Raw genomic sequence first — 18,148 nt, 5'->3', positions numbered from 1 at the left:
GCCCGGCAGATAGCTCTTTGGTAGTCATCTCTTTTTTTTTTGTAACGTGGGGAAATCCTCATGGATCCCCCGGAGCTGGGGAACTCCGAGAGTATGCCAGACTCTTACCGGCTAAAACCCCACGGTGACCTTCCTCGGCGCTGCTGGGAGGGGACCGGGAACTCTGGATTAATACGTCCGGTCCCCTCCCACGCCGGGGTCCTCCATGGTGAGTGGGAGGACCCCCTTCCCGGAGAGGAATGTGGTCGACGAGACACACTGCCCTGTCCGAGGTAATGAGCGATGGCTGGGTCACGCAGCCACCGCTCCTGCCCCGGGGAACGCGTGCAATTATCGGTACGATCCCCCAATGGTACCGACCGCGCCCACCGGACGACGCCAGTGCAAAGACGTGGAGCACGACCAAATGGTCCACCCCACACGGGCGTCGTCGACGTCTCGCGCCAGGCTTGGCCCGGAGTGACTGGGTGCCCCGGTTGCGTCAGACCCGATACCATGACCCGACAGATGCCGAGTCCTGGCCCCTGAGGTGTAACGGCCACCATCGTGGTCCGCAGGCGCGTCGAAGGTGGCGAAGTCCCGCCCCCCGAAGGGTTCTTAGGAGTGACTTCCACCCGAAGGTGGAAGCCCACCCCCCGTGAGGCGGAAGGGGGCAAACGTCTACGACGCCGATCCCGCAGGCGACGTCGAGCTGGCAGGGATTGCTCCCTGACCCGCTCGGCGGCCTCCTTCGCGACCATAACCTCCTCGCAAAAGGAGATCATGGCCTGCTAGACGCTCCCACGACCAAGCATCCCCGAAAGAATGCTCGGCAACGAGAGCTCCGGACCCACCTCCGCCGCTAACACCCGACGCGGCACCTCCCAGGCTGGACACTCCTGAAGATTGTGCCGCGCCGAGTTCTCCGCGGCGCCACAATGGTGGCACCGCGCGGTCGCCTCGCACCCGATTCGGCACAGGTACTGATCGAAACAACCATGGCCAGTCAGCACCTATGTGGCTCGGAAAGTCAGCCGTCCGTTGCTACGGCCTACCCATCTATCTAGGATGGGCAGGACCGCCCCGACGGTTCAATGGTCGCTGTGACGAGACAAATCGTCTCGCCACTTTAACATGGTGGACCGCCGGGCCTAGAGCCTAAGCTCGTCCAGACTTAACGTCTGTCCTGGCAGGCTGGAGACCTGACGCTCGATGCAAAAACGCCCGTAAATGTAGGCATCTTCGAGCGCCAGGTACTCCAAGGGTGGTCAACCCGCCAGGGTGGTGGCCGCCTCATAGGACACCGTACGGTACCCCCGTACGGTCCCCCCCCCCCCCAAAGTGTAGTTTTCCCCGCGCGGGAAGTAGTCCATCACCTCGCGTCACAAATGCGATAAGGTTAAACGTGTTGGAGGGGCTTATGAAGGGTGGACGGCGATTGCGCCGTCGACGCCGGGAGGGATCGAGTCGCTCACGAGCCATCTCGGCGTCCTCCTTAATCTTCATGACGGCCTCGCAGAAGGCCGTCATCGCCTGCCACGACCTCTAGTCCAGCACCATCCGCTTGACGACGGATGGCAGGGACAGGTCTTGGCCTATAACTGCCCGGAGATCACGACGCAGCATTTTCCACGCTGGACACCACTCCAGCGTGTGCTGCACCGTGTCTCCGGGTCCGTCACAATGATGACCCCCCCCCCCCCCCCCCCCCCCGTGACTTCCCTGCCGATCCGACGCAGGTACTCGCCGTAACATCCATGCCCGGTGAGCACCTGCGTGGTCCGGAAGGTAAGCCGGCCATGGCTGCGGTCTACCCATCTTGACAAGATAGGCAGAACCGCCCCGACGGTCCTTGACGGGAGTTGAGTAGCTCTCGCCACATATTCAGGACAGACCGCCGAGCTTGGAGCTTGAGCGCCTCTCTCACTAACTCTGCCGGGGCCGAGTCATCCTGGCGACCGCGTAGCTGCCTATAAACATAGGCATCCGCAGCCGCCAGGAGCTCTAACGGTGGTAGCCCTGCCAGAGTTGTCGCCGCCTCATAGGACACCGTGCGGTATCTCCTGATGACTCTGATAGCCAGCCGCCGCCAAAGATTTCGCAGCAATTGCTTGCTGCGACGGCTGACCATCAGATCATCCGCCCACACTGGAGCCCCGTATAGGGCCATGCTCCGCACGATGCCCGCATAAAGACGACGAACCCTCCCGTCTGGACCTCCCAGGTTGGGCAAAAGATGGTCAAGATTAGCCGCCATACATTCCAACCTGGGGGCCAGTAGCGAAAAATGGCGCTCAAAACTCCAAGAGCCGTCCAGGTGGAACTCGAGATACTTTATCCCGTCTACCACCTGGATGCCGACGTTACCTATCCGGACCAGAGTCTGGGGTAGTGGCCGCTCCCCGCAAGAACGGAGGCGGTGGTTATGGTCGAGGAACCACATTGCCTCCGTCTTGTGAGGCGCCAATTCCAGGCCCAGACTCCGGACCCGGGAAGCCACGAGGGCTAATCCCACCTCGGCGCGTCGGATGATTCTCCTCGGTGTACTCCCACAGGCAATCAGCATGTATGGTCTGCATAGCAGACGATAATGACGCCTGTGGGGAGGAGGATACGCAGAGCCGCGTCATACCCCAGGTTCCATAACAATGGTCCCAACACGGGCCCCTGGGGTATGCCGCGGCTGATCTCCTTCCGATGGTAGATACCATACCGCCCCATGTACTCGATAAACCTGCCGCGCAGGTACGACCCGACCGTCACCCGCAGGTACATGAGGACTCGATGCGTTTCGAGTCCCCTGTGGATGGCCTCCGAGGAGAGGGTATTAAATGCATTGTTAATATCTAAGGATATGGACTAATGCTAACCCTCCCCAGGAAGTGGCCGAGCCCGTGAAGAAGCGGACACGATAGATAGCGTCCATCGTAGACCGCTCACCCTTAAAGCCGAACTGGCACTCGGCCAGATCCGGTCCATCACGCGACAGGTGCCTGGAGAGGCGGGAAGCCACGATGCTCTCGTAAAGCGTCCACACCTCATCCAGGAGCACAATGGGCCGGTATGCGGAGGGAGACTCCGCGTCCCGGCCTTCTTTCCTAAGGAGGACCAGGCGTCCAAACCGCCACCGAGGTGGGAAGATCCCTGTCCTCAAAACGGCAGTAAAAAGCCGCCGAGGACGGGGACCGAGGACGCTAAGGGCCATCGCCAACGCGCGGCCGGGGATACCATCAGGAACCGGTGCCGTATTCCGGGCCCTGTGGCATTGTACAGCCCCGGCCAACTCCTCCTCGGACACCTCCAGCTCGGTGGACCGGTCACACTGGTCCACCTGGCCCGAAAAGGTGGCCGGTTCGTCCCCAGATGGGAACAACGCGCCGACCACCCTCCCGAGGTGCTGGGGTCCATCGTCTCCGTTATTGGAGGCGCCCATGATCTAAATTTGCCAACCGGAAACTTATATGGGCGCCCCCACGGATCCCGATCCAGGGAGCGGAGGAGTCCGTCGCAAGCGTCAGCTTTGGCCCTCCTGATGGCCTTGCTACAGCTGAATCGTCAGTTGACGATATTCAGCGTACAGCAGTGCCGTTCGCGCCCCGTCGCGATGTCTTCGTCGGCGAGATCTCGCGTACTGGCGTCGATCAGCAGCGCAATTTTCTCGCAATTCTGCGATTGCAGTCGACCACCAGTACACGGGCCGCCGGGACGGAGACTTGGCACGAGGCATGGCGGTATCGCATACCGCGACCATTACCTCGTGAAACCACTCGCCCTCCGCCTCTACATCTACGACGGGCCCGGTCGGCGGCTCCGGCCAGGCCACAGCGAGAACGGCCGCCATCAGGGCGTCCTCATCCAAGGCTTTAATCGCCCACCTACGTTGTTGCCGTTGTCGGTGGGGGTACGGGCGGTTAGGGGTGGAGACGGAGACATCTATCCGAATGTACCAATGATCGGATAGGGTCTCCGTCTACTCGTTAACGAGCCACCCCGTAACCCGGCGTACGGCACCAGGGGAAGCCCATGAAAGATCCACGGTACTTACACCCTGGTGCCGCACGCACGTACTGACCGACCCCCAGTTAAGCAACCGGAGATCAAGGCCAGCAGCCCACTCCAGCACCGCACTGCCCCTCGCGTCCGTCCTGGGGGAACGCCATGCGGTCGCATGAGCGTTAAAGTCCCCCAGGACCAGGGCTGGACGGGCTGCGTGCTGTGACATAAAAGTCTGCAGCCCGTCCTGAAACTCCTCAAAAGCCGCGAGGGGCTATCGGGGCGGTGCGTATACCACCACCAACAAAAACCCTGCCCAACTGACGGCCACGTAACCCCGCCACGAAGCTACGGGTTTATGGGGCATCCGTGTACCGTCAGGCTGGGCAATCGCCACCGAGCCACTGCTGTTCCCGACCCAGGACCGGCGGTTGGGGACAATAAATGGCTCGGCGACCACGGCTATGTCAACTACGCCTGTCGCAAGTGCTCCGACTAGCAAGTCGTGGGCACGGCGGGCGTGGTTGATGTTTACCTGGAGGACACGAGCACGGGTGAAGGCTACTCCGTCAACGTAGCCTCCCCCGGCTGGTGCCCTCCATCAGCACAGTCCTAAATAAGGATGTGCGTTCTATCTCAAGTATAGGTGGGCCAGATGGCCCATTCTCCTGCCCCTTTTTTCTACTAGGAACCTCCTTGTAAGCCATCTGTCGCGCCCTGCGAATGGGTGGCTTGCAATCCGCCCCTCGCAGCCTATGATTTGCCGGCCGACCCGCATTTGCGCAAATAACGCAATGGAGAGCGGTCTCCATACATTGTCCGGCCTTGTGACCGGGGTTGCCGCAGTTGTAACAGCAGCTACCCCGGTTTACATCAGCAGTGCACCGCTGCCTCACATGGCCTCGCTCGAGGCAGCGGTAACACTGCTGTGGGCAGGTTGGGACGGGTTCGACCTTAGCCGATACCCATCCCACCTCCAATCGACCCAACGCTGCCGCTTTCCGAGCAGCAGCGAGAGGGCATTGCAGCCAGAGGGTGCCAAGTCTATTTGGTGAGAACCGGATTTCCCCAGTCCTCACCTCAACGACCTGACACCCCCCGGCGGCCACCACGGCTTCGGCCACCTCCAGAGCTGTGACCGAGTCGTCCAACCCGCTGACCCGCAGGTCAGCTCGCTTTCTCGGACATGAGACTTTAACGGCAAAGTCCATTAAAGCCTCAGTCATTTTGGCCGCCAAACGCATGGCCTTCACCTCTTTATCCGAGCCGGTGAACTCTAAAAGAAGGCCACCGGTTCTAGCCCGTCTGGGCTTTACCGAGCTGATCCCTAGCTCTTGCAAAGATATCCGCCGCCTTGCGGGGGACATCACCTCTTCATAGGTGCTGACACTACTAGACAGCAGTGTCATCTGCTGCAGATCTTAGGGCACGCCCCAATGTCCGTTTCAGCGTCGGCTTGGGAGCCTGTTTCCCAGGAGCGCGCGCCGCCTGCGCCTGCAATCTAGGTGGCCGTGCAGCTGGTTACGGCTGTACTGCCGCTCGACGGGCCTTGCGCCCGACCATCTGGGCCCAGGTTCCAGCCTGAGCGCCCCCTTTTCGGGGGGCTGTGCTCCCCGTGGAGGGTGATGCTCCCTGCACCTCTATCCCGGTCGTCACCGGCAAGGAACGACTCCTCTTCGCAGGGACGCGCTTCGGGGGTGGAGGAGGAGGAGGTACGTTCTCCACCACTTTAGTCGCATCCTTCTTCCTCTTCTTCTTCTTCTTCTTCTTCCTATTCTTCTTCCGCTCTACAGGAGGTGGGGGAAAAGATGGGTGAAGAGGATGCTCAGCACGGCGTGGCCGCAACTCCACACGAGGCGAGTCCCCCCGCTTATCCAACATTTGATTTAGCGTGGAAGCTAACAGCTCCACGCCAGTCAAACCGGGCCCCACACCATCCCCCCTAATCGGGGAGGGTGGGGCAATTGATGTCCGGGTGCTGGATAAACGGGGGAATGGCATCCCACGGCCGGGATCACAAAGACCCTTCTCCAACTCCCCGATGCGTTCCTTGAGCGCCTTATTTTCGGCCTCCAGGGCCGAAAGTCTTTGTTGAAGGGCATCTATCGATGTCCTTGGCTCTTCCACCGGACCGATGGCCAGTCTTTGGGCCATTTCCATCATGATGGCCCTCATATACCTGGCATCCCCTCGGAGCCGGTGGACGAACTGCCCCTTTAAGTTCGTGGATCTGGCCGCTATCCACTCTACATCATTGGCCATTCTAGAGGCAATAAGCCCCAGTTCTGCCATGTCTTTACCCCGACATTCCCGAGCATAATCCTCTACCTCGGGGATAGGTTTAGTGGATTTGCTAGTTGGAGGGGCTGGAGCATCTGGATCGTGATCCAGAAGCTCCATCTCCGCCCTGGCCTGCAGGCGGAGGCAAGGCCAACGTACTCCTCTGTAGTGGGGGGCGACCCCTTCTCTCCCTCTTCTCCTCGATATATCGAGAGAGAAGAAACGAGCGGCTCGGCGGGGAAGAGAGGTATGTTTCCGCTGAATCACTCTCCTCCCCCGCCGACAATATAGCCGGCGATCTTCTAGACACAGAAGAAGCCCGAGAACGGCTGGGCGCCTCTGTGTCTCCCTCCGTCCCCGAGGGGACATCCTCCGTACGGGATGGAAGGCGCGAGCTGGTCGACGGAATTGTCAGCAGGTCCCTCCTCTCGGACAAGGCCTGCAACCGCTGCAGCCTTTCCGCGGTGGGGCGGAGGCCAGAGATCAACACCGGCTCGCTCCGCACCACCTCAGGTACTTTCCTTGGGGCTCCGTCCCCTTCCCTCTCCTCAACTCCTTCCCCCCTCCTCCGGTTTTTTAAAAGATGACTCCATAGAAATCCCAGGAGTGGGTCAGAAAAACACGTCACCCCCAGCAGAGCCGCCATACCGGGGGAAGGCTGAAAACCCCGGGGGGAGCCAGTTACCCCGGGGTTGGTCCGGTAAAGACGGATGCACCCACCAGCCACACCCAGCCGCAAGGACTGAACGCGCCCTCTCACCGCGGACAGCAGCTTGGGGCAGGGACTTTTTACAGAGGTTTATCCCCTCGCGGGCCTGCCAATAAAGGCATGCCCTCCGCTCCGGCGAAACATGACCACCGGTTTACCGTAATTACGACAGGAGTCACACCACCCCTGCCGAGCTATGGGGATCCCGGGGACGCAACCCCCCGTACCACGACCTGACTGGCCGTTGCCCCCTGGGATGGGAACCGCTTCAGCCTTTTCACCCCTTCGCTCTGGGCCTTACCGGCAAGGGAGGCCCTGCCAGGATCCGAAGATCCCGCCGGCATCGCCCCAGAGCATCGAAGAGGCTACTTCAGCTTGCACGTTCCCCAAAAAGTCAGAACCCCTTTAGCCACCGGAAAATTCCGGTGTTACGAGGTTCCACCACGAGGAGCTGGGGATGGCACATGTTGTCGCAAACTGCAACAACTTTAGAACCCAGCCAAACCTAACCTAACCTAACCTAACTTAAACCAAGCTAACCTAACCTAATCTAACTTAACCTAACCTTTTTTTTCCTTGCATCAGGAGTGCTGGATCCGGCAGATGCCATATCATCAACACTCCCGCCCTGGCCACTCACCTCCTGAGTAGAAAAAAAAACGTGAGCGCTCCAATAAAAGGTTAACGAAAAGCTGTTTCTAGGCTCAAATAAACCAATTAAATCGACTAGGATTCAACTGAGTTGAGTTAAAAACCGCCTGGTGGTAGTTAGTTAGTCCACGCGTCAATTGAACGCCTATTGTTCTATATATAAGACTGGAAAATTACCTATGTATTACTAAACTAGTGTTACCTATGCGGTTTTAGACAATAAATTGAATTACATTAATATTGGTTTTTCGGCAATCATTGATTTACCGGTTCCAGAAATTATTACAAACTGACATTAATTTTGATTATTGAGATGCTGAAGTTGTTCTGTTCGGTTATAGGAGATAAATTGGATAAAGAAATTGCATTATCGAGAATTAAGTACATTTAATGTAGTTGCACGTGGTGGTCCCGGTTCTGCGTTATGTTATATTGTGGTCAGTTTTTAAACTACCGGGTGGAAAACTGGAGAATTGTTTTAATATGTTGAGCTGTAATTATTTTATATGGTAGAAACTGGTAGATTGAATAAAAATTTATTTTTAACAGATAAGTTTATGAAAAATATGTTTGTCAACTTACTAGCCGTACGAGCCGATATATATATATATATATTACTAGCTGCACTCATTGGACTATACTCTATTGAAGTTAATATTTAAATTATCAGAGAGAAAACTGAAATATCATACTTAATATATTACCTTGTAATTATTTTGTACCGTTATAATGAATAGATTGTATAAAAACTGTTTTTACGCAAGTTGCCCGTCTTTAATGCGGTAATGCGCACTGGTTCCGTGTCCGAACTATATTGTAGATGGTTTTTAATCTACCGGATGAACGGCTGCAATATTGTTATTAATGTGTTAGGCTATAGCCGGTTTTAAGACTGTTGGAATGTGTTCTAAAATGTTATTTGTGTTGTGTACGACTAAGGTTATTCTATATGATTTCAAACGGTTGGTTAGATAAGAAATTGTTTATCCGTAATTAAACAGCCTAGCTATTGTTAAGGTAAAATTCAGAATGTTTTTTGTATAGCATTGCGCAAAGGTTATTCTATCCTATTTTTAGATTTGCTTTCCTTTTTCTTCCTTTCTCATCCTTGAGTATTATGTTGCCCCGCGTTCGTGGCATCGCACACAATAGGCGCAGCCGGGCGGTCTCAAGAAGGCGAACGCCTACCAGGGACGCGGGGCACTTTGCGCTCACAGGAGTGGTGGACAGCGTTATTTATCTGTCTGCCCACCGTCCGGCGGGTTACCTAACCTAACCTAGCCCAACCTAACCTTTATTTTTATGCTGGTAAATCCTCATGGCTACCATGGATTTCTTTGTAAATCCGTGGTTATGTCGGACTATTCGGAACCCGGTGCCGGAAGGGATCACAAGGGCATACGCGACTGATTATGTCGGACTCTTACCGACTAAAACCCCGCTATGGTCATCCTCGCACTTGACAATAGAAAGCGGGGAACTCTTTCGAACACTTACAGCCTTCCGCCTCGTGTCTGGATTAAGGAACTCCTGCACTTATCTCTTAAACCAGAGTATTAACCGTATTCCCAAAAAAACCACGTCGCACAATCACTGCATTCGGAGCGCTTAAGAACACGTCCGCACGCTATGGTTGTCCAAACGAAACTCCCCTTTACCTTCTTTGCAGCGCCTCTGCAGAGTCCCCCGGTAAGGCCTTGCCGCGTTTTCTTGTTTTCTGTCAGGGGGTTTCCCGATGTGCCGTCTGGCGACAGCTGTATGAGTGGTGGTATTACTCACCAAATACAAAGTCGTACTGCCCGTGATACCGCCCTAATTGGCGGTGGTCGGCCTAAGCCTTCATCCTTCCTCTCCTAGCTTCCAGTCCTTCTTCTTTCGCCCCTTTATTGTGCAAGTAAGACTCATCCGCTTAGCTCTCCTAGCATATTCTTCATCCTACCCTCTATCCATAACAGGTGCTTACTTAAATGTCTCAGCCTTATACGCCGGGATCTAAGAGCTCTACAAACCATGCGTGTTGCCCATTTCTTAATATCTCCTCTTCCCATACCTGGGCTCCACTCTTTCCGTCGGTGTGCGGTGTTCCCATTCCTCGCACATACATCCGGTATACACGCGGAGAATCATCCTTTTGCGCAGTATTCTTAGGATCGGTCCACATCCTGCTCTACATCCTTTCTCCTCTCTACCTTCGCTCACTAATTTCCTCTTGTAGTTGCTGATCATCCGAAGGGTGCTTCAAGTCCTACAGACTAGCTGGGTCTGGAATCGTAACTGGACTTATTGGTAGCGCAGGTAGCACCGGAGCCACTTCCACGAAGTCAGAGTGACTGTCCCTTACCAAGGTAGATTTTCCTAGACCCCATGTAGAGGCTAATTGAATAATAATTCTTTCACGTTCCGATTCACTTAATTTCCATCCCAATCGATCAAACCGATCCATCCATCCCCCTAGGTCTCTTTTAACCGACCTCATCTCCTTCTTTATTTCCATGGTGTTTAACTACCCGTCAGAGGCCTCCGCTATCCACGCACCGAGCCTATTTTTGGCGTCTACTCCACACCCACCTAGGGCGGTGGATGTTACAGCGTATGCGGTGACCCTCTTCCTGTCTGGACCCTCACATCCGTCTGGTGATGCAGTGCGCAGCCATAGCAGGTGACTTAAGTTGAAATATAAACGCTCTCCCGGAGTGAGAGAAAATGCCTATACCGGGTTCCTAAACCTGATGTTTTCAAAACTGCGGGGCAGGTATCCGGTTACCTCACCTTCCTCATAACTGTCCTAGCAATTCTACTCTCCCTCTAGATATGCACATCTTCAGAAGATGCACTTCGTACCCCACCCCCTGGTAGCAGTTGATGAGTGTCTGAATGAAGTCCAAATTTTGAGTAGCAAAAACCACATCATTCCCGTTTTGTAAAAGTGCTCAACGGTAACTTTATTCCCCAGGATTGCCTCCGGAACTCGTTTAATAGCCCTGAAGCTACATATGTTAAGGATCGTGTCAAATACTGCTGTCCACCGCCAGCCGGAAGGTAGCCCGTTTCGCCAGATGAATCGTCTGTCCCCAATATCGAACAGCAGAAATACTCACAACGCTTCGAAGACCTCATTGAACTCTGTGTTTTGTACAGCTTTACTTATATACCGTCGCATTTCCATCAAGACAACGCGAATCGACTCCTTACTCTGATGTTGATCAAATCATGCTTGATCCAGGGGTACTTTGCGTAGGGACTTGTTCCTGACCGCATCTATGAGGTCGTAATCGATCTTCTCGTTCCCGTCCTCACCCTCAAAAAAGGTGCTTAACCGTTTGAGTGCCACGGAGCGATTTTGCGCTCCTCCTCTGTTTCTCGAACAGTACCAGCGCACTAGGCTGCGAAACCGATAACCGCGACACGCTCGGTTTTTGTAGATGCGCGACTTTACGGTTACAACTCCATTTTAGGTAAAAGTAATGAATGATACTAGTAAAAGAACGAATTTTAATTTCAGTTATAATATATAATATATAATATTTAATTAAAATACACAAATATGATTGTCAAAGCATAATGCATGCAAACCTTTTTTACATTCTACACAAATTAGTCCAGACCTTTTTATAGTACTGTTTTTTGTACTGCAAACTACGCAACGCCTGAAGTTGTGTCCTGGTAGTTTTTCTAGTCCGTATACCTTTTTCCCCCTTATGTTTAATTCATTTTCCCTTGTTCCTAACCATTCGTGTTCTATTTTCGAAATAATATTCGATATATATTGAAGTCGTGACATTGCTTCTCTTCCCACAGTTTCCTTGTACAGCAAATATGAATTTAAATTATATTTTTATATTATATGACGCAACCCAGACGCTGATAAATCTGTACTTACGCTCAGAAAGATGGCAGAACAACAACGAATTGAAACAATTACAGCTACTGTATAAATCTGAAAACAGCGCAATAGCGCTCCTTTGCATTCTTAGAGAGGGAATAAGACAAGCGCCATCGCGCCGCTTGGCACTTTTGAACGAGAAAACAGCTAAAACACGTGGCACTCAAACGGTTAAGGGTGATCTGTACAAACTGACTTCCAGATAGCTTGATAACAAATTCATTTTCCGTTTGATCTCGTTACCGATTTTAACTACAGGTCTTATCTTACCTCCTTCACTCTTTTGCATTACATGTAAGACCTCACGGCTGGGTGTTCTCAGTTCCAGCTCTATCTGTTCGTCTTGTGTGTAGTATCCATCAACCCCTTTCCCTCGGGCACCGTTGTGCCTTACGTTCCTCCATTTCTACTCTAAGAATCTCCTTCGTGCCTAATTTTCCTAGGTATTTTCCACACGTTGGACATAAACCAACGGACCTCTTCGGCGAGTAACGACATGTAGCCGCTTCTATTACTTCGTATGGGAGGAACCCATAGCCGAGCTCTCAATAACAGAATTCGCGCCAGTAAGGACAAATGTTTACCCCCCCCCCCCCCTTATACAATCCCGTCACCGTCTTCAGCAATCCCTGTACGCCCTGACGGCAAGCAGCTGGTACCTCGTACTTCTCTTAATCCTTTCCAGTATTGCCTCACCAACGCGAGCGAAGGTGGCACGGTACATCAGGTGGACATGGTCTTCAATTAATACATGCGCCAGAGAACACCCGGCACATGTGTGATGTACTACTGTGGGTTTCCGTAGTTGCAACAGGAAATTGTCGTATTCGAGATACCAGCCCGGCTGACCACATCCACAATTGAGTTCCTCACCGAATTCTTTCCTCATCTCATCCTTACTTTCCTCCCTCATCAGGTCAAAAAAGGCGGAGGACCATAGCTCTTCAGGTTCATTGTTATTCTCCCACCAGGACGGTGTTCGATATGCTACCTCACCCTTATAGGTATATGCCAATTGGTTTGTCTTCTACCTCCCAGTTACACCGAGCCACTAAAACGGGCGATGGAAAATCCAGATGTGCCGCGGCGTCTTTCCCGCGGGTGAGTCCTTCAGTTACTCCGTCAGGAGGAACGAGTCCCAACCGCCGGAGCATCCACGGGGATCCTCGCGGAGGCGAACTTACTACGTACATGCGTGCATTACGCAGACCCTGACTCTGATGTTTTAATTTCTGTATAGAAGGACTTTGGCTGACTGAACAATTGTCGGTCAAAGTGAGTTTCGTCAACTGGAGGATTTTGAACGAGACATTCTCGTTCAGAAGACTTTCATTTCTATCGCGGGGAAGGAGAGTCTTCCGACGCGAACAGTTGACTACGAAGTTACGCAGCGCTGCTCGATCATGCTCTGGCGCTACGAAGATTGTAGAGGGCCCTATGCTGCTGGGCGGCTATATCAATAGGGACTGCGCCAGCCACTATGCACACACTTTCCCACGATATTCGACGGTATGCACCGATTACCGCGATCAAAGTGCGATGCTGCGCTGATCTTTGCACCCTCAGCTCTCTCTCCATACACAGGTCGGCTCATACCGCGGAGGCATAGACCACCAACGAGACGACCACACCTCTATTATTCCGGCGAGAGAGTCGAAGCGAAGTCCCCACGTGTACGTCGCCAGGTTATTAAGTCTCCCGAACAACGACCCAAAGGGGGTCGCTCCGTCTTTATGACCGATACCTCGACTTTAGCCAGCCTACACTAATGGAGAATTTGATTAACTACCTGCTGGCAATTATTCTCTAGTTCTCTTCTATTGCTTCCACTTACGGGAACTATGAAATCGTCCGCGTAAGCGACACATCTATTCTCGACTGTGGTCTGGAGTGACCGCAGGATATTGTCGAACATGAGGTTCCAGCAAGCAGGGCCAAGTATGGAGCCTTGTGGGCATCCTCTCGTCGCTTGCTTTGAAACCTGTTCGGAACCTATTGAGAATTTTACCCGTCAACCGTCGAAGTAATTTAACATCACTTCGAAAACGTTCCACGGGCAGCCTCGCTCTTTTAACCATTTTAAGACAAAGAGCCACCAGACATTATCGAAGGGCCCAGAGATATCGAAGAGCATCGCCACAACATATCGATGTTCTGAGACATCGACCATGCGGCGCAGCTCCACGATTGCATCTTTCGCCAACTTTCCAGGTGTGAACGCGAACTGCCTACCCGAACTGGATACCAAGGCTCGGATGCGACACTTTAGTTGTTTCGTCGAGGCTGCGGTCTCCTAATTCGGGACTCGCGCAGGAGCCTCATTGGAGACTGCGGTCTTGATGAGTTCAAGACTCTCGCTAGAGTTGCCGGTTAAAACCGCGGTCCTGTTCAGAACAAGACACTCGCCAGGGCTTTTCGCACTCGTGTTTGTGTTCGTGTCTGGTGTGCGTGTTGTGTACCTCTTTCCGATAGCGAACGCTGTCAAGGGTACACGTAAATCGAGTCTCCCCTTTGTTTCTTAAGCCATCCATGGACGGAGTAGGGTCAAAACTTTGAGTTGTGGGATCCTCCAGTCGACCGTTGGTGCATCAGAGATGGTCCTCAGGTCGATTGAGGTACTTTCGATGGTTTACAGCTCGGTATACCGCCTGAGAGTATATTTCTGACCACTTGTCCTTGTTTTGACCTTTCTTTGTATTATCTTCCTAGTCTGCAGCTGGCCAATTTCCTCTATTTCGTAATTATTTAATTGAATTCTATCGATATTTAGTCTCGCATGGCTAGATGTAAGTGTCGGAGACTTTCCCAGGCTCATATGGTCCCGAGACCTCACTTGGCGAGGTGTTAGCGTCAGTAGCTACTCCAAACACCGAAAAAGTACTACTTTTTCTATCACTCGTTTTAAATATTGGCCTCCTTGATTTCATACATCTCAGAAAACAACTGGGAGTCGGAGCCTTAAATTTTCAATTCAATTCTGAATTTACCAAAATGGAAAAGGTCGCCAGCACCCGGAGTTAGTCCGAGCACCAGCGGCCTGCTGTTTTTCAATTTCCATTAAGTATTCTATCCGACCAACCGATGGAGGAACAAACTCTCCCCAGGCGATACCTGGAAGGTCAACAAGTTCTTGAGCGACTTGGAAGACCATTCCAGCCTGGGGTACTCTAACCCTTAAAATCCGAAGCAGCGGAAGCAGCTGCAGTGGTGCATACGTTAGCACACCACTCAACTGGCCGTCTTGATGTTCGGCAAGCACAGGTGTGACGATACCGTCACTCGTCTTGACGTTGCCGATGCACTCAAGGTACATGGCTAAGAGCAGGGGTAGCGAAGTCACCATATTGTTGATATCCTTCAGCTCTTCAGCTGTATAATACCGTCGTCCCGGAAGATCTTCATCAGGTTTATCAATATGGGCCCTATGCGCGAAAGCAAGTTTAGCTTCTGAGATGATCAGCATAGCCTTCGCTAAGATCTGCCTATTTCCATGCACGTTCAAGGCCTGGAACAGACGCGTCCCAATGGCCTCCATGGCATCCCAAGTACGCGTGATTAGCGCGTGTTGTTGGCGGAATGCGATGGGAACGGTCGTTGGATGACGTTCCTTATGGATTTCAAGAGCTGTGACAGCTGTGGGGTCACTTATCCCTAATCTCGCAAAGATGCCAGCTGTAATAGATTTGTCGGTATCATCATTCTTCTTCAGACGAAAAACATCAGTCTGTCTAGAACGAGATCCCGATTCAGTCTTCGCGGGTTTCTTCTTGGGCATTGTGTCCACAGAGTCGGTAGGCTCTGATTTCTTAATGTCGTTGGATAACATAACTAACAATGAATTTTAGGCTCGGCTACTATCAGTCGAAATAAAAATTCTATCAGTTATTTTTTGTTTTATTTTTTTTATCTTCGGACAACCTCTATATGATGCTGGATGTCCGCAACTTTTACAATTTATGCAAAAGGGGCGTATTTCCACACCTTCTTCCACTGAATTTAAGGAAGCAGAGAGGGGGCATTCTCCCGGGTTATGCTGCACGTTACATTTTACACATCTATATTGTAGATTACAATTTACTGCCACGTGTCCGATACGCTGGCATCGCTTGCACTGTAATCTATCCCTTCTGATTATTTTCTCCCAGGAGATGATGGAGTGCAGGAGGGTTTTTATTTGTTTTAGGTTTTCTGGATTACTATCCGCCGAAAGTTGTATAAGATAAATAGGAAATATAACGTTTTCGAATTTCTGTTTAATTAACTCTTCAAGAACGATTTCAGGTCCGAAATCCCCTTCTAGATTTTCCAACAATATGGATTTCAGTTTTTCATATTTAGCGGTGTATGAGAAATATTCGATATTATTCTCTTTCAGAATTTCGCGTGCCCTTCGGTAATGTTCGCTATTGTTAACGTATAACAGGTGTTTACTGTTATTTATTCTTTTAATATAAAAGTCTTTAATACTACTCGCGCAGCATTAATACACTGCACTTCACCATTGCCGCATTTGTTCAATGCGTATTACGATAACTATCAAGATTTTTCGAGCAACTCACTTTCTCTACACTTTATGAGCAGGTAGCTAAGCCACGCGGTTAGGATACGTCCAACACCTCCGAAAGTTAAGGGTCGACTGGGTGAGTTATGCGTGGTATGATCGTTGACGAAGGTGAAGCAACAGATGTCGCCTTTGTTATGTAAAGCTGCCAACGTGTTGTTTGTGGTGCGTTGCCTCCTTGTTGCGCGCACTTGTGACGTTCTCCTAGTTTCGAATGGATCACAGCAGGACGCGAATCCTTTTCAGTCAGATACAAGACGAAGCGATGAAGTAAAATTAGTGCGCCAATGCTGGCGTCGCTCTTTGTCGTGGACGCAGCGAACGCTTCTAACCCCTTTTCGCCCTTCGATACCGAAAACAGAGGAAATCGCAGAAAAAATGATTCTCAGAACGGACAAAAAGGTAATAAGAGGCAAGAAAAAAAAAGGTGTAAGCCAATAACACGTGGAGTTCCCAAGCGGTCATCCATCTAAGTACTATCCACGCCCAACGCATCTTAACTTCGGTGATCGGACGAGAACCGGTGAGTTATGCGTGGTATGATCGTTAATGAAAGTGAAACAACGGACTGTAGCGGCTAGCAGTACGGCACAATAGAAGGCCTTCCGCTAAAAACAACTATTACGGTTTATGGTATGTGCAGCAAGCCATTTTTGTGGAACCGTTTTAAACTTTTAACATTTTCCGGGTATGCGATAATTAACTTTCTCCAACAGCCTCGATGGCACATGCGGAAGCCATGAACTGGTGATTTCCGAAGGGACCACTGCCAGTGGCGAAGCTACCCTTCGTCACCGAGTGCAGGTGTCAGGCCCAGCGGAAATCTCGCTACATGACCAAATATGGTAATGATAAACTCAGCTCCCACCAGAAACAGCACTATCCTTCTCTGAGAAGGCAGTGGCGTAAGGGTAGAAAATGTTAGCGACTGGCACTTAGTAAAAACGAGAATAACCAATTGATTGGCGCGGGAAATCTGTATCGCGCCGGCGAGGTAAAAGATGGTCGGCAAGACATCAGCCTCTTTCGAGAATCCCTTGGTAAAACATTAAATAAAAAAACTCTAAAAACGACTTCGTATCTTTGCACCCTGTCCCGAACATCCTGAATACGCAAAATAAACTCTTAGTCGACAGAATCGTTCATAGGCATTTGGAGTTTGATATATGGCGTTACCTATCCGTTTTGAGCGGGGAATATAGACCAGGTCCAAGTGAACTTAGGAAACGGCCTATACGAAAACGGGGGAAACTTTCACAAGAGGACACGTTCGCCTTTCGCCGTATCTTCTTGGGCAGTCAACCTTTAGTCTTGGAAGAAGTCACATTGGCGCATTTGAAAGAAATAAGCATTTAACACGTTCACGCCGGGGCGAAAATCTACGTTTTATTGAGCGCACATTTCTTGCATCAAGCACTTATTTTTTTTAACGACTAATTTTCTGAAAACGCGTGACCCACGAGTGGGTCACGCCACCCCACGGAACAGTCAAGTGTGACCCACCGGTGGGTGACGCCGCCCTACGGAACAGTCAAGTGTGACCCACCAGTGGGTCACCCCGGCGTGAACGTGTTAATACATCATACTGAACATATATGCATATATTTAGGTACTATACATTCCCTGTATTTACTGTTATGTATAAGTAGGAATAATTTAAATATTATATTAAATATTTTGTAAAAAGATTAACTATGTATTTACTGTAGGTTGAAAATATAAAACAAATTTATTTCTAACAGTAACATTTTATGATACAATACTAAAAGCAAAAGGTTGTATCATTTTGATGTCGCACTAAGATTCTAACACTTCTGTAGATTCTACTACGTAGCAAATTGAAAACATTACTAAAAGAGTAAAATAGTTTTGTTTTGTATACAAGCTGCTGAAATATAAATTTATCTTAACAGAAAGTTGTATCTCAGATTGTTAAGATCTGAAATATAATACATAAAAAAAAGAATTATTTTGGAAAAAGGACAACTTGTAATTTAATATAGAGGAAAAGGTAAAAGTTATAGAGTTGTACAATTGTTTGTAATAAAAAAAGTTGAAATAATTCAGACAATTAAAAAAATCTGCGTGTAAA

At 50.9% G+C, this 18,148-nt stretch overlaps 1 non-coding gene across 1 annotated transcript; it reads right to left on the bottom strand.

Annotated features, from left to right (window-relative positions):
• Window positions 1-16,488: 16,488 nt before the first annotated feature.
• LOC143432000 (5S ribosomal RNA) lies at window positions 16,489-16,607 on the bottom strand. The gene has a single exon (XR_013102846.1). It is a non-coding gene; the product is annotated as a 5S ribosomal RNA (ribosomal RNA).
• Between the last annotated feature and the right edge of the window lie 1,541 nt (window positions 16,608-18,148).

This window comes from Xylocopa sonorina, unplaced genomic scaffold (assembly GCF_050948175.1).
Source record: "Xylocopa sonorina isolate GNS202 unplaced genomic scaffold, iyXylSono1_principal scaffold0014, whole genome shotgun sequence".
Lineage (NCBI taxonomy): Eukaryota > Metazoa > Arthropoda > Insecta > Hymenoptera > Apidae > Xylocopa > Xylocopa sonorina.
Note: the sequence above shows the minus strand (reverse complement) of the source record. Positions and strands in the feature narration are given on the sequence as shown.